We start from the raw sequence: 17,885 nt of genomic DNA, 5'->3' as shown, positions 1-17,885 counted from the left end.
TGCTTGCAGGGAGCAGGGAAATTGAATTACCTCTCTTTAAGCATTGTGTTTTCTGATATAATTTTAATTTTGGAAACAGACAAACAGCTTCTGTAGAATGTAGAAACTGGTGCGATCAAATGTTTTTGAAAACTTGTATCCGCAGGCCATGACTCACACACACACACTGTGAATTTGTTCAAGGCACTTTCGCTTTGTGTCTTACGAAAAGCTTCATTAATTTTACTTGTCCGCACTAATCAATCTTACACGAACCTCACGTGCCGCCACTTACGTCGTCCATTCGCCAAACTATGTTTTTCTCCCTTGTTCCATTCGGTTGCGATCTAATTTGATTTGCTTTTTTTTTTAAACTAATTTTTTCGTTTTGTTTCGTTATGTGGCGGCTCATTTCGAGAGATTTTCACTCATTATTAGAAGCGATCGTGCACGTGTAGATTTGGGAAGCTCGTTTGGTGGGCAGCTCAAGTCACATTTTTTTTATTACTAAAGATCACAATGTGGAAGATCAAAAAAGAGTCATGCATAAATTGTAATGAATTCTAACAAAAAAAAATATAACAGAAAGCTTCTGTCTGTTGAGTAGGATGTAAAACTTCCCAAATTGACGTGTAAATCTTGCTGGACTTGCATCAATATTTAACCAAACGCCTCATGACACTTCGTATGAAACTTCCCAAAAAGCAATGACTTCAACGACAACGTAGTAGTTTCCTTTTCATTCATCCATCCATCCATCTCAGCTGATCGACGTCGTCGTCGTCGTCAGCGGCTCAAATCTGCGCACGTTTTTCCATTCAACCATTGAGCTCCCTCAACACACACAGACAAACATACACGGATTTATAATTTATAGATCGTCGATTAATCTCCTTAATTCGAACTCATTAAATCGTGCGGGGTGGCTCATGTTACCTCACCGTCGTCGTTCGGTCGGTCGTCATCAGCTACGAAGACGTCGGACAGCGGTGCGGAGATCTGCTTTGAACTCTTGGAGTCATTCTAGCTTTAATGATGCCAAACTTACAACTCGGTGACTCTGTGGATAGCGGATGCCGTGTCAGTTTTCGCTACAGCGAATCGCGAGCGCGCGTGATGAAATCATAATGAAATTAAGTCTAATATGAGTTTTTTTTTTTACATTAAGGAGTTGGGGCAATAAAAAAAAACTGGAGTAGTAATGGAAATCGGTTGACTAACAAACGAACGAACGATCGAGCATGACAATGTCAGCGGTGTTTGCTTCGGCCCAATTTCCTGAGTCTGTCGTGAAACCGTCAACCGAGCACTAAGAAGCGTATAACTGAGTCAATTTAGCGAAAATGGACGCTTGATGATGATCGGTGGCGGAGGCTTTGCGATGGGAATGCAATGTAGTAAACTGAAAATTGACTCGGAGATTTTGCGGGTTTTTATGCTTTTAGAGGGACGCTTTCACGTGCACAAATAACATCTGTTTTTAAACCCTTCATAGTAAAGTTCATTCTGATTGTTCAACCGTCTCGAAATCTTTGGATTGCAACCCTCATCACAGTGGGAAAAAAAGGAGTCAACATCACAAAAAAGAACGCCCAACAAACATTTCTAGCTGTATAACACTTTATTGAAGGAAAAAATATGTATGCAGCGTAAAAAAGGCTTATTCAGCATATCTTCAACCAAATTGATTTTTAGGAGGCGCAAGATAGGTGTACAGCAAATTGGCTCATATTACTGAAAAATAGCTCATATTGTGGAGAATAGAAATTTCAGAACGCGCCCCTTTATACAAGATTTTCCCCTCATTCTGGAAAATAAGTTGAATGTTATACCCAAATTGAAACTGGTGTTACTTTACTCAACCGACTTTCCTTTTATTTATTTTTACTGCATAGAAGAAAAACCCGTAGGAGTACAAAATAATTGCATTCCCAATGAGTTGAACTCTTTTAATAGACAGCGTTTGCTAACTTAGATTGACAACTTAAAGCTACACTGACAACATAAATGTTTAATTTGTCTACAACGTGTTAAATGTTGACTGAAGATTGACGTTTGGCAGGGTTCGTTGAAACTTGCAGCTGGTGTTCCACCAGTCTGTTGATCAGATATGAATTCCAGAAGGATCTGAGTGGTTAGGTGCAGACTGCAAGATCTGATGAAGAGCTGGTGTTCCGGCAGACCGAATAACAGATGAGGATCCCGGAAGCATCGAACTTGACAGCTGCCGAAGCTACAGGCGCGACGATGGTCGGACATCGGAGATTGTGAAGGTTCATGTCGGAACTGGAACTGTTGAAGACCTGGTGTTCCACCAGATGAAAATATGGGGATCCCGGAAGCATCGGAATAGATAGTTGCTGAAGCTACAGGCGCAAAGATGAGTGGACTAATAATAAAAACGTAGGTTAGGGGCGGGCCTAGCGTCGTGGTTAGCATCCATGTCTCTCACGCCAAAGGTCACAAGTGCAAATTATCAGGCAAGTCACGAATGGCCATCAAGTGTTCAAGTGGTATCCGGCTATTTGGCCGAATACTTGAAAAGAATTCATCAATTTCCGAACAGTAGTATATTCCTGATTTGAAATATGGGCCCTCGTTTAAAGAAATTTTGAGCTTCACAGATCTCAAGCTGAGTATAATTTTACGATCCGAGACATGGAAATATTTTCATGATCCTTAAAATTTCACAACTTAAGTTATACGAGATTCTGAAGATTGGAAATTATTTAAGGTTCAATTTACTTTGATGCATTTTTGGAAAATTCAAAAGCAGTTTTTTTCGACGCATTATTTTAGATTGCAAAAAGCTCGCGTCATTTTGTGTAAAATATCAAAAGGAATCGAACAGTGCGAGCTTTTGACAATCTGAAATAATGCGTCCGAAAATACTGCTTTTGAAATTTTCCAAAAAGCATCAAAGTAAATTGAACCTTAAAAGGATTTCAAAGAAATTTCAACTCCACAACAGCTGGAAAATTTTCGTTTTAAAAAAAAGTTCCAACTACTGGATGCAGAATTGAGCCCTCTCTTGATAGTATTTATTCACAATATTTCAAAACGACACGTGACGCCAGCAACCATGAATTCATAAAAATAATAAGAAATCGGAATTTTAATATTATAAGGGAATTTATTCCTTCATGTAAATATGAGCAGTTCTTTTGAATTTTACTATGCCACAACGAACGAATTTGGAAAAAAATAATCGGAAAATAATGATGCGAAAGTATGGTGAGAAATTTAATATTCTTATATCAAAGGAGATTTTTTTTTCAATTTGAGCAGTTCTCGCCGCTAATGGATTAGAAATGTTTGATCCCATTCAGCAAATTTGTTAAGAACAGCGTGAATTTTCCAGGGTTTTCCAGGACTTCAAAGAAAGTCCTGGAATTTTTGCAGGTATTTTTTAAGGGTAATTCCTTGAAATGGTTCACTGAAATTCCCTAGGATTCCTTCTTTCAGTTCTCTTAATATGATTTCAGGAACAACCTTGAAATTATCCATAGTATTCCTTTGAAATTTACCTTAAAACTTAATTGAATCTTTCCACAAATCATCTTTGAACTACATCTAAGAGTACTTTTCGAATCATCCGCAGAATTTTCTTTAAATAGTTTTCATAATTCTCATTGGATTCTCCTTCTTCTATAGGATTTATACTTACAAGTACGTTGAAGTTTTCCTTAGAATTCACTTTCAGTTCTCCTTACAAACCCCTTAAAAAAGTCAACACAAAAATTACTTTGCAGCTTTTGTCAGAACTCTCTTTGAATTTTCTTTGGAATTGCCTTTTTATTTTTCTGTGTGTAGAGAATTATGTGAGCTTTCCTAGTTCTTAAACATTTATCAGTAGAATGAATTTATTAATGAAATATTAATTTCAGTGGAACGTTCACTACCCAAACCAAGCCTCAAGTTGCAATCTGAACGAAATTGGAACTGACGAATTCAATCCTAAAGCGTCTAGGGGCTTGTCAGCACCATTTTAGATTCCATTGAATTTTAGTGGTTGCAAAGACTTTGTTTTCAAAGCAACTTTGCATACTTTTTCAATTGAAATAAAGATAAATTAAATACCTTTGAAAGAAGCAGAACATTATTTAATTCTTTTTTTACAAAATGATATACACTTAACACTCCATTACGAATCACCCACAACTATGGATCATTTAGATTTGATTAACACACTAGACTTACTAATCCATAATTGTGAGGTCAGTGTAACTGAAAAATGATAACATCGTAAAAATTTGATCACAGATTGAATTGTAGAGTGAACATCTCATAATTACATCATCATAATTCTCGAAACTTCTCCAAACATCACGTAAATTCTGTAATTAATTTTATGCATTTGTTAATTTCTGCCGACCTTTCGATGCTCTCTCGATTACTCTGCAATTCTTTCTTTTTCCCAGAAGTTCTCTGGAACTCCCCACAGAAATTCTCTGGACTTTCAGAAATTCCCTGTATTTCACAGAACTTCTTAAAAGTTTTCACAATTTTCCTGATCTTCTCTGAAGAACGTTAACGGAATCTCCCTTAAAATAGCTTAACTTTTCTGACGGTCCCAAAATTTACTAGATGTTCCCGGAACTTCTATTATGTTGCCGCGTTTTTCTAATATTCATAAATTTTCTGTAACATTCATTTTTTTCTTGAATGCTCGGAACTGCTCTGTGGTTCTCGTAATTTTACTGGAGTTATGAGATATTCAATTAAATTTTAGGATTCTGATACCTGAAGCGCCTGGACAATTTTGATGAGGATACCAAATGAGTTTTGAGGAGAATTATACTCATCTGAAAATCACTCTATCCAAGAATTCTAAGGACCATTCTAAAGAATTTTGACTAGAAGTTCCACGGAATTTAAGAAGCATTTCAAGGGAACTGTTAAGAGATCTATCGGGACTACGAGAAGAATTTCAGGGAGCTCTAGAACAACTCTGAAGAAAGTACGACAACCTAATGATGATATGGATACATCTCGCACACTACCTTTAATGACAAATATCTTAAAACTTAATCAATCAATCAGAGAATTCTGAGGAGAACTCCAATTGAATATCGATAATAATTCTAAAAGAAAAAAAACATGCATGATTTCACGCTAGTTTCAATGTTTGATGATAGTTTCAGGGAATTTCTGGTGGGATCCCTGGAGGAAATTTTGAACATTATTAAAAAAAAAATTGATTCTAAAGAAAGGATAGTTTCATGGGATTTCCAAAGGGATTTCCAAGAATATTCCTAGAGAGAAAATTTTGGTCGATCTTGGACTAGACAAGTTTTGTAGCATCTAGGACACTGCTATTTATTTAAGATTTCAGATTATTTTTTGGTATCCCGTACCAAGAAAAAGTTCAGAATTCCAAAAGTTATTTTTTTTTAAAGATTCTATGTGAAATATTCGAGGCATCGGATATGGAATTATTTATAGGGGAAATGGATGTAATGTCGGCCTAAATGGCCCATTCATAAATTCAGGAATCGACTAAATTTTCAATAGCGACCAAAAATATCCATTAGTACCGTCCCAATGACGTGTTCATGTAGATAAAATTGATAAATAGCAGATTTTTAGCGATGGGTCCAATCTTAGACATTGGAGACATTTCCCCTAACAAAAAAATAGGATAAATCCAAGAGGAAGTGACGATTTTGAATAGGAGTAATTTGTGTTTGCTGTTGTGTAATTTTGAATGGAGACAGGGGAGACATATATTAAGAATAAAATTTAAATCAGGCTTATTTCCCGGTTCAAAATCCCGGTTATTTCCCAGCTGAACAGTAGATGAGTTTCCTTAGATACAAAGTATAACGTTTCTGAGGCTAAAGCTACGTTTAGACTGTATGATTTGTTGGTCTGATTCGAGTGGACTGCTCGATAATTTTGTTGGATGCAATGTTCGAATGCGTTCACACTTTTTCGACATGATGATTAGATTTGACGTTTGATATGTCGAACGTAATAGGTTTGTGGTTAATTTTCATTCGACTCATTCAGCAAAATAGCCGCAAGTGAAATGAAAATATTGATTTCAAGGATTTGATTTGTGTTTTGATGACATCCAGCAGCAAGGTAATCCGATTTCACTATGCAATGTGTATAATTTAACAGATTTTTATTTTCCAGTGTGTTTGGCCGTCAACAAAACAGTGTTTATATAATACGAGATATATATATTATATAAGAATAAGCATGCCAGACAGCACCTACTAAGAATTTTTTAGAGGTTCAGAGAGATTTGGAGATCTACTGAGAAATTTGTTGAGCTTCATTGTTGTTCGTAGATCTTGAACTATAGACTTCAGAAAATTTTACAGAAATAAAAGAAATTTGCAGAAATTTAGAAAAAATCACAATAGAGAGATCGTAAATCTTCCGATAAATGTTCAAAGAAATTTTCAAAACTTCAAGCAAGCTTTAATATTTCCAGATCAATTTGACAAATTTAGGTACTTTAGAAGATCTGCAGGAACATTTTGAGATGTTCAGGGTAGCCCGAGAGCCTACAGAGGAATTTACAAAACTACAGATAAGTTTGTACACTACCGATCATAAGTTTAAGGACACCCTCAAAAAACCATGCAAACATGTTTTGTTCAATGATCTCTCATTTTACGTTCAATTTTCAATCTTCAAAGGTTATTTGAATGGAATGAATGGTATAGCATAAGTGTTCTACTACTAGTTTTATTTCAAAATTTGGCCAACCCAATTCTGAGAAAATCAGTCACGAATCTTCAGAGTAAATTTTGAAAAATATTGTAACACACAATTTGAAAATTATATTGAACAATTTGCCTACGAGGAAAGTTCCATTCAATACCTTTCAAATGATCTAAAGAGAACGAAAATTGGACGTAACATGGCATGTTTTTTTTTGGGGTGTCCTTAAACTTATGATCGGGAGTGTAGATCTACTGAGAAATGTATTGAGCCTCAAGGTAATTCGTAGATCTTGAGAATAAAGCTACAGAGCTTCAGACAACTTTACAGAACATTATAATATTTGCAGAACTTCAGGAGAGTAGATATTTAGAGAAATCTGTAGAACTGCAAGGAATTTTGCAGATCTTCAGAGACATTCAGTGATTCAGTATTTTAGAAAAGTACTTCTATTCCAAAAACAATTCTCAGCAAAGTACGAAAGTCCAAGATTTTGCAGAACCTTATGTAAGCTGCAAATATATAGATCTGAAGAACTTCAGAAAAGTCCGTAGGCCTTAAAAGAAGTCTGTTGAACTTCAGGAAGTTCGTACATTATTGGAAAAAAATTGCAAAACTTCAGCAAAACTCACAAAACTTCTGGAAAGTTCGTTAATCTTTAGAAGTATTTACACAACTTCAGAGAAATTTAAATATTTTTAGATTATTTGTAGAGCTTTAAGGAATTTAAAGGAATTTTAGATAAATGTGCAGAACTTCATGGAAGTCCAAGAATCAACAAAGAAATGTACAGAACTTTAGAGGAGATCTACTGAAAAATCTGTAGATTTTATTGGATTTTAACTGAAATTTACAGAACTTCTGGGAAGATCGCTGATCATTATAGATATTTGCACAACTTAAGAAAAATTAGTAGATCTTCAGAGAACTTCCTTAACTATTCGGGAAGCTTAACAATTTCTAGATATTAGATGTAGATTAGATCGTAGATGTTCAGAGATATTTGCAGATATTAATTGAATCATGATAATCTACAGAGAAAATTGTATAACTTTCGAGAAGTTCGTAGATTATTAGACATTGTGTGAACATCAGAGATAATTGTTGATATTTAAAGATCTTGAATCTGCATGGATTCAGGAACTTTGTAAATTTTTAGAGAAATTTGCAGATCTTCTAGAGAACACACAGGATTTCTAAGAAATCTGCAGAACTACGGAGAAATTTGCAGATCTTCAGGAAAGTTTTTGATCTTCAAAGATATTTTACCAGAGAACCGAAATAAAACTTCAGGGATGTCCGAAGGTTTTCAGAGAAATATGCAGAATTGAGATCTTAATAGAAATTTTCAGAACTCAAGGAATCATGTATGTAGATCTATAGAGCACTTTTCCCACTAGCTTCTCGAAAGTTGGTATTGACACTCTGGCGAAGTTTTGAAATCCTTTTTCGTCTTAATGTCGCAGTTATTGTAGGACAAGATGAGTCAGATCCCTCCTGGTGTTCCCTCTGAGCAACCATTTCCTATTCAACTAAATTCATCTTCTCCTTCGCATTTTATTTAAAATAATAAAAGCAAATACGCCTGCCAAAGCTAGAGCTATTTTCCGGTAATTCATTATGGAAGCATTTACTTTTGATTCTGGATACAATTTTGTTTTGAAATCTAAATTGACAATTCTTTCGATATGTGCAAGCAGTGTGAACACCAGCAAAAAGGGGGGTTCGACAAAGTCAAAATCAGACTAAGAAATCAGATAGTCTAAACGGACTTTAAGCATTATTTTTAAGGATTTTCACAGGAATCATTTAAGAAAATTGTGGACAATCTTACACTAGACAAATTTTGAACACTCTTTGACACTGCTATTTATTTTAGATCTCAGACATAGTTTTTGGTATACCGTACCAAAACAAGTTCAATTTTCCGAGCTTCAAGATTCTAAGTGACATATTCGAGACATCGGATTTGAAATTTATAACCGACAGATATAAATTTTCACTGCTCAAATTACTGGTTATTTCCCAGTTGCACAGTAGATGAGATTCCTTCAAAACAGTTTCTATTAGATATAATCCCCAAGGCTGAAAATCTCTCTAATAAAGCAAAAAAAAATAATCTATTAGTGATCTAGTGATTTGAAAATTAACATCACTTCTTCTACTAACCCGGAAAATTGCCTTTGATCCTTTAACTGCCCTGCATTGCGAGAGACTTTCCTGTGGCGATCACTTATAGATGTCTTACAGGAACACAACCAAAACATGGCACCGGGCTACAGACCGGTTTCGAATCACGCTACCCGTACACAACATATTGTCCCAACTATCCCCATCCCGGTCCAGCCGCCTTGACCCAACTTCGTGTGAATGAAAACAAATAATGCGCGCAAGCTTTTCCCATATTGTGTGCCGGTAGTTTTCGGTGTATGTCTGTTTCCGTCTGCCGCTTTGTCCGCGTGTTGTCTACGCTTCAATTGAGCAATTCCGTGCCGCCGCGAAGCGGTAAATGAATCATAAGTCGCAACCCTCCCCGTCTGCTCCACCACCAACTGACCACCCACCGAAGCTCGTGGACGAAGCATGAATATGTTATCAACTGTGTCGAACCGGTTTACCGGAGAGCGGGAGCATGCTACATATGTTGTTGCTGACAGAGTGCGAAACAGCAGCAGAAGCGATGCCGAATCCGGGGAGGTCGCTCCGAACTGTTCCATTTTATGAGTCATTTTTTGCGGTCTCCACCACCACCACCGTTGCCATACCGTGTCTAAAATTCTACGCCGCGATCGATCAAAGCGGCAACAAAAGCGGACCAGACAGACGGTGAAAAGGCGCAGTGATTAGAATTGACATTTTAATAGAGTCTATGATGCGGGGCTGCTGTGGTCGGGGTCGGACTTTATAAATTCGTCGCTAGACTGGACCAAACCCCGATCGGGAGGGTGGCTGCGCGAGCAGCAGAATGATTAGAAGCGAAATGTCAAATTCGTGAGCGCTGATTAATCTCGGAGAGTTCGATTTCTTTCGGCTCCGAAGGAAATTGGTTCGATTATTTGTATAATAGAGTTTCCGTGAGCTTGAGTTTCAGTTTGATTTAATGGGTTTTTGTCGTGAAATTGCTTTTCCGAGGGGTGGTAGAACGGCACCGAAATCCAATCGTTTACATCCGGTTAGAATGTTTGTTTTCCACTGCCGAACAAAGAATATCGCAAGTACGAAATGATAAGCTCTTCTTTGCTGGGGTTTTTGAACCGCTTGAACCGCGAAAGTGATATGAAATTTCACAGAAAAACGCTTACAAAAATAAACATCGTTTTTCCGGAGCACGAGATGCATCATCCTTCATCCGGAGGCAGCAGCAGCACAAAAACCATCGCCGCAGACACCCACGAGAGGATGCGATGAACTTGTTTCACTCGTTTGGGACTGGGATTCAGGAAAAACAGGGGAAAAATGTGCGAAGAACAGTTGGAAAATGATATATGGTATCATTGCTCCCAATATAGGGTTACGGTATGTAATGTGGGTCTAGTCCTTTCATTCGGCCTATCACGCAAATAAATAATTAATTAAGGAATATTACACAAAAAATAAGGAAAATATTGATCACTGATGATTGATAAATGTGTACCACACACAAATCAATTTATATCACAACATTTCAATACATTTTCAGCTCTCGTAAGTAATAAAACTGGTTGAGAATATCACTCTGTTCGGAGTTTTTAGCCGCCATGACTTCTAAGGTTAAGATGGGAAGGTTGCACTGACGATCATCAAATGGCCTGATTATGGCATTTATTGAATGGAATTACCTGATAATACACACTAGACGTAAAACTCACAGTTACTGTTTGAATATTTTATGTTTATTTTAATTGTTTAACAACGTTTTCACAAGTAAATCATGGACCCAACTTTAGGGACACATTTCTTTTCTATGTTCCTAACTTTGGCCCATGAAATTCATTTGACAGCATATAGCAATAAGAGTAACGTCAACAATGTGGTTTGCATTTGGATGATAAGGAACGAACAGGAAGGGAGATTTTTTCTGCCAAATCTGTATAATGAACATCACAATGTTTTGATTTAGATATTCTGCGGTCGAAAGACGATAAGCGAAATTTTTAATTTTTAATTTTTAACTTGAGTGATTTAATGTAGTTTTCGTAAAATTTTCTCTAAGAAATGTTTTGAGGAATGAAGAGTATTAAGTTAACAGTGATAGTGATAAAAAAAAATACATAAGAAAACGTTACCAAGAGCGTTTTTTTTGAGAATCAAACAGGATAGGACGAAGTTGCATCCATAAATAGACCCAATTTGGGGACAATAGACCGATATTACATACATTTCCCTGGTGAGTTTTTGTCTTAAAAAAAGTAAGTTTTTCAACTTTTTGCGGTTCCTGATAGCAAACGACATGATAAGCATATCTAAGCATACCATTTAGCAGTAGAATATCGTTTGCAGGTAAATTAATTGATGAGTTATGATTAAAAACGTAATCTATGGCTGCATATTAGACCGAGGTTAGGGACGTATACCCTATATACATTTTTTTTGTTTGGCGGTCCTTGTTTTGTTGAAGTATATTGCCACAAACGGAGCACACAACGAGTGCCACATGCCGTTTAACAAGATAAGTTTTTGAGAACCACTTCGGGAAGCAGCAGACGACAAAGATTATGAAACGATTTCTGCTTTTTTCGGGATCATCGTCATTACTGGGGACTGCCATATGGTGATTTGCGGTGTAAACTTTTCCTGTCTGATTAATGCAAAATCTTCTAAGATCTCATGGTTTTACTAGCAACACTAGGATACATTAGAAACATAAAATCTTTCAGAATTATTATCGAAATTTTTTATCATGTTTTCCTTGAAATACTTTCAGAATTTCTTCGGAAACCTCCCCCAGAATTTGTTTGGAATTCAACTAGGAATCGCTGTTGCTATTCTTCTCGTTGGAATTGAAATTCCCTTATAGAATTGCATAGTGATTTTTGATCCACATTATCTTCAAACTCTCCTTAGATTGCTGTTGACAATTCATTTGAACTTCTCCTCATCATTCCTTCGGAATGTTTATCAGAATTTTGAAAACAATTTTCAACTTTTGAAATTTATTAGGAACGATGTTTGGCCTCAGCACGTTTTACGAACCAATTTTTAGACTTGTAACATAGGATTAATGTCCCTTATAACGGACCTATACATACGTTTATCAGAAAAGACAATTTTTCACTAGCTACGAAAAATATCCATTTTTATTTTCCAGATGACGGATTGCTTTAAGAAAAATTTAAGAACAGGAGAATTTTACCGATGGACCCAATCTTTAGATCTATAGGCCAACATTAGAGCCATTTATCCTACAAAGATTGTGTAGGAACTAAAATCTTACCCAAGTAACATTTGATAGTTTTATCAAGGTTTTAAAGCGTTCTTCAAGTTAAAATCATGGTCTACAAGAAATCGGCGTAGAAAACCAAAATTTGTAACATGGGAAGTTTATAAATTTTCCAACCTCGAAAATGCCTAGAGCAGACCGGTAATCGAATCCAGCCGCCTCCAGCATGGTCTTGCTCTATAGCTGCGCCTTTACCGAGTGAGATAAAGGAAGCCCTTAGCTTAAAAATATATATTAACCGTTAATGTTCGGGAAATCTTTTCAGAAATATTGTATACAGATGCTTCAACGAAGATTTCACTGGAATTGTTAAACCATCTCAACGGGGAAAATAGAAAAGGAGCAGTGAAAAACGGGAAGTTGTTAAAACTCACATCATGTCGTAAAACCCAACTGTGTCCCATTATCGACGACAACACGCGCCAAACCATTTATATCTGCCCTCTGACCTCACAAAAAAGACGATGCACAATCACTACCTTGATTCTACCAGTCCCGTTATGAGACAAAGGAATGTGAAACCTATGTCACTACATCGTATCATCAAAAACAAACAGGACACTCGGAAACTGGTTTCTCTTCAAATAATTGCTCTACCTGTTACTCGCTTACACTGTACTATTGTAAAAATACTAGGTAAACAAATGACGATCGACGGCCCCATATTGTGCAGACCCCAAAAAAAAATTATCAAATTTTCCTGATTTCGCAATCAACTGTTACAATTTGTTAAACCAAACGAATTAAATTGGCGTCTTCAATATTGATCCTATCCGCTCTTTACTATTGTAATTTTTTGCAGAAAATCTAAAATTACTAGGTTTACCTTGTGAAGTTCTCTGAGAAAGGTCCATTTTGCCCGATTTTTCCTTCATACTGGAGAAAGCTTAATTTATTAAATCTAGCAGGCGCGACCTTCTCCAATTAGAATGAAACTAGGGGAATTTACGTATTCTCGTCAATCTAAGCAGCGTCTGCACTTCTACTAGCATTTTCTCAGCGTCACGCACATATATGATGTGTCTGTTTGTTTACATTCATCTGCTGCTTGCTTCTCTATCCATTCCAATCGACAGAATTTTTCAAAACGTTTTGAAAGCGTTTTTACAACGCTCCAAACTTCTCAGGTGAGTGTGACTATTGTCGGCAGTCTCTTTTTCTTCGGCAACCTTCCCATTAGAACTGCGTGTTAACCAGCTGTTCTATTATCGGCAACTCGAAATCAACCTCATTTTGTAGTGCGTATGCTTTATTTGAAGAAAAATGTAGCATTACTGGATTGCTCGATCGTTCAAATATAATCAGATTGAAGCTGAAAGGCTAAACAATCGTTTGGACACATTCAGGGAAGTGCGTTGATGGGAAAACATAGTTAAATTAACGTTTAAATTTTGGTTGCCGAAAACAGTCAATGGGTGCCGAAGCCAACATTTACCCTATTTTTTTTTTTTTTTCATGGGCAGTCATTCACATTTTAGCTAACATTCATCAATTTTGAATCTTGAAAAAACAAATCTAAATTGTGTATTCAATATTGTTCAACAAATCATAACTTACTCGAAAACATCATTTCCAATCAAAATGACGTCTGAGATAAAGTTTTAGGAGCAAATAATTACTTTTAAGAAAAAAATATTTACATACGAAAAAAAAATTCAAGTGATTTTGAATTAAACGTAAAAAAATATTATTAAAACTTGAATAACAAAAAATGACCCTAATTAATTATAATTATTTTTAAATGAAAAAGCTAGGGGATCTGCATCAATTATGGTACTACTTAAAATTTTCACCAGTTTCAGCAAGTATCAGTCATAGCCTATATGATTTAAAGGGGTAACATAATGCATGTTATTGGTCTACCACCCATTGTAGCACGGAAACTAAGTCCGATAGCTGTGGGCTCTCTTCTCTGTTTGTCTTGATCAAACTTAATAACTTCTGATTGTAGCTGTATGAAGGGCCAATAATGATAGGAAAAGTCGGCTATACGCATCTACGGGACAGTAAAGATTCTCGCATAATTGGTCAAAAAGACGAGCCCCCAAACAGGAAGATGCCCGCCCTTTATCCACGAAATGTTATCAACAGGGAGTTGGAATTCCCACTACCCCCGTCCAAATCACTTCAATCGGGTTACCTGATGGTCTATCCCAATCCCAGCATTATGTTATGTATATAGGGTAGAGAACTACTTCGGTCTAAGCGCCCATTTTGGGCCTATCAAGCTGAAAACATCAAATAAATCCATGATTTCAGCGTTAACAGGTAAATTATGCTTTTGGTACGATACTTTAGTTCAAATGCTATCGAACGAAGTCAATAAAAACGCGTGATATGAATGTTTGCACCCAATATTCTCAAAAACAAATGAAGTGCTCCGACCGAATCAATCTTTATCTGCGTCCGATAGGCCGAAGTGAATTCATTGGCGTTTCAATGCGTTAGGCCGAGTATAGAATTCATAGGCCGAGTTTGGCGTCAAGAAGCAGTGTTCGACTTTTAACAATATCTCAACAATTTGATTCTCTTTATCAAATCTTACGGTACGTATGGAAAGGTAAATAAATTTAGAAGCCATCAGTAATAATAACATTCCGTTTGATCCAAAACAACGCATGATTAAGAAAGACTAAGTGCGGGTTGTGCTTAATAGGCCGGAAATGGAGTAGTTAGCCCTATATGAGCAAAAATAAAAATTTAAAATTTAAAACGATCTCACCAACTTTCGCTATTTCTTCACCCTTCTGTAAAATTTCCGTGCCTATTTGTGAACTCATTGTTCGTAGCCTATGTGATTTAAAAGGGATGGACCAAAAACTGGTGCCATTGCGTAAATAGGATTGTGCCACAACTGGTTCATATGCCGAAACTGGCTAATTTAAAATAGAAACTTCTGTTAAGTTTTCATGTTGGACGCTCAAAAATTGACAAAACTCATTGATTATACATTTTTTTGTGAAATCTTGCACAGAAAAATATTTTTAAGACTTGAAAAATCGGTTTCTGTGCAAACGATTGTTGTTGTATTTCGATAACGTTTGTCAATTTTTAAGTGTCTTACCTTAAAATTTCACAGAAGTTTTGAACACTCTTTTATAATTGCTGTCGGCGCCAAACAGAGTCCATACATTCTCTGTAAAACATTGAACACAATTCTAGGAATTCACTCCTAGGCTAGGAAATCCCTGAAGTTTTCGTCCCGAATTCTATTTGAATCCGCTTAATTTTTTTTATAATTTTCATGTAACCTCATGTCTTGAAATTCTGCTCAACATTATTGTTGAGTTCTCCTCTAAATTCTTCTGAAAATTCACTGCAGAAATTCTTCTCAAAATGCCCTTTAAACTATGCTCGGAATTTCCTCTAAACTCTACTTGGGATTTTACCAACATTTGATTCCATTAATATTCTCCTCGAAATTCCCTTGGGTCTCTCTTTAGTATTCTCTTGGAATTATTAGGGTGACCAGTGAATTTTCATTTTGAAATCGTCGGATTAACCGGTTTTTCCGGTGTAAAACTTGAAAACTTCCCGGTTCGAACAGTTAAAATATTCAGCAAGAAACGATAATGAGAGAGAGAAGGATTAGTATTTTCCATTTAAATTGTTGTTTATGAGAAATTTATCTTTAGTAGCAAAACTATAGGAAGCATTTTTTAAAGCAGAAAGTTCAATTCTACTACAGTCACCCCAGCATTATGAGACACCCGTAATTATAGGCCACCCACAATTATGGGTGATGTCCATTTGATTAAGACGCAGAACTGACTGAGCCATAATACTGGGGTGACTGTACATGGGTCGCTTGATTTATTAAAAAATGAACCAGTACTCTTTATCCCACCAGCAATGTACAGTCCTCCCACAATTATGGGTCAGCTAATAATTATTATAAATCAGTTAGTTCTGAATGTTAGCCTACTTGAAGTGATCCTTAACATTGTTAAAAATTTATTTTCGGAATAAGGCAGGGCTGGTAGTGCTGATGCGATATAATAGTAGTGACTTTAGTGACTAAAATAACGGAAATAGCGACAAAATAGGACGGGCGGTAGCTGGTGGCCGTGAACGGTTCCTGGGGAAAGCACTTGATGCGAACCTCTTCCCAGATCACCATGGTAATACAATTGCTATTAGATATTTTGCAAACAGTGACAGATAGCGGACACACATTGCACGTCGCGTGAAAGTGGATCTTAATGAAGGCCTAAGTACTCTTTCGTAGCTTTTAGTTTTAGGATTTCAAAGATCGGTGGTTGCAGTGGCTTGCTTACTGAGGAGAAAAACGCGGTCCCAGATCCTTTCATTTTAAAAATATTAAAATATCACTTGTTTATCGTGTATTTTGTAAAACTTTTCGTTGTCGTCAGTGCCGGGTTTGAATAGTTATAAAAACTTGAGTAACGCTATAATGTGATATGAGAGGCTCGGTGGCCTTAGAGCAACCGTTTTTGCTTACTGAGCAGAACATCATGAGTCTAGTCTCAGGCCCATCGACATTCAAAGTTCGTCAATGATTAAAAAGCTCGTCTGCCTAGTGGCAGACGTTTTTGCTTACTGAGCAGAGGATCGTGGGTTCAATCCCAAGCTCCTTCGCGTTATACGATCGTTAGGACATCAATTCAGCTGCTGCTAACCCAACCCTCTTACCCAACATCCCAGTGATTCCTCGTGGAAGTGCAGAGGACTCCTCGGCTTCCATCAAGGCGAGTGTCACGTCAACACATTCCTACCCATTCCTTTCTTGACCTGCGTTCAGGCGCGGCTGGCGCTGGTATTGCCTAATTCAAGATCACCAGTTTTTACACATTGAGGATGATTGCTAGTCCCAAGCATCGTCTATTGGTTCGCTGTGTAATTACAGCTGGTCTGGCAATAACAGAGTAGCAACCGTGGGCGGTCAGTCATGCTCATGCTCATGACTCAGAAGCTCAGATTAGGTTTAATATTGGAATAAACTGTTTTGTCATGAAACTTAAAATTACATTTCATCAATTCATCTAATTATATCGAAACTCTCAACGGAATCTCCTATGAAGATCACTTGAAGTGATTTGAATAATTTCCCTTTGATTACGTTATACATTATGGTCAACAAATAGCAATTTCCGGATTTTCCCGGAGTTTTTTTTTTTAATATTGCTTGTTGAGCTTTACATAAATTTCCGCTTAGAATAATCTTGGACTTCTCCTATGAATTCTTTTGGAAATTCAATTTCCTCAGAATTTCCATGGTATTTCCTCAGAATTCTCAAAACAAAAATCCATCTCAGAATACCCCTGAAACTCTTCGAAGAATTCCTTTGAGATTGAACCCTCAAAAGCCGATTCCATTGGAATTCTTCTCGGAATTTATTTCGAACTGTTTAGAGTTCTCTTTAAAGTATCCTCAGAAATCATTCCAGAATTCTTTCATAACTATCCGCAGAGATCATCTATGGAGTTCGTGGGATTTACATGGAATTCTCATCAGAGCTCTCTTAAAAAAATGTCAGAAATAGTTTTGAAATCTTATTAGACTTGGACCTGGAATCCTCATTTAATCATCATAGAATTCTCACAATTATATTGGAATTATTTCCAGAATTGTTTCGGAGCTGAATTTTGCATCTTTAATAATTTAAATTATAATCAAAAGCAACCCTCGTATGTGCCAGTGTCAGGGCTGGATTCATCACCTCCGCTTAAGCCTTCAACCAGGTTTAACTATATGGATAAACCTGGTTTAAGATTTCAACGGAGGTTAAGAAATCGGCCCTCAGAGCACTTAATTTTACATGAGACTTTCGTAGTGCGTACTTTGGTA

At 36.6% G+C, this 17,885-nt stretch overlaps 1 protein-coding gene across 2 annotated transcripts in view; it reads right to left on the bottom strand.

Moving 5' to 3' along the window:
• LOC135712911 (box A-binding factor-like) overlaps window positions 1-17,885 on the bottom strand; it is a 657,948-nt gene that overhangs the window by 416,255 nt on the left and 223,808 nt on the right. The window lies entirely within an intron of this gene.

The sequence above is a fragment of the Ochlerotatus camptorhynchus genome, unplaced genomic scaffold, assembly GCF_037179485.1.
Source record: "Ochlerotatus camptorhynchus isolate MF236.1 unplaced genomic scaffold, CSIRO-AGI_Acam_v1.1 ptg000040l, whole genome shotgun sequence".
Taxonomy (NCBI): Eukaryota; Metazoa; Arthropoda; class Insecta; order Diptera; family Culicidae; genus Ochlerotatus; species Ochlerotatus camptorhynchus.
This window is presented reverse-complemented; position numbering and strand designations above follow the sequence as displayed.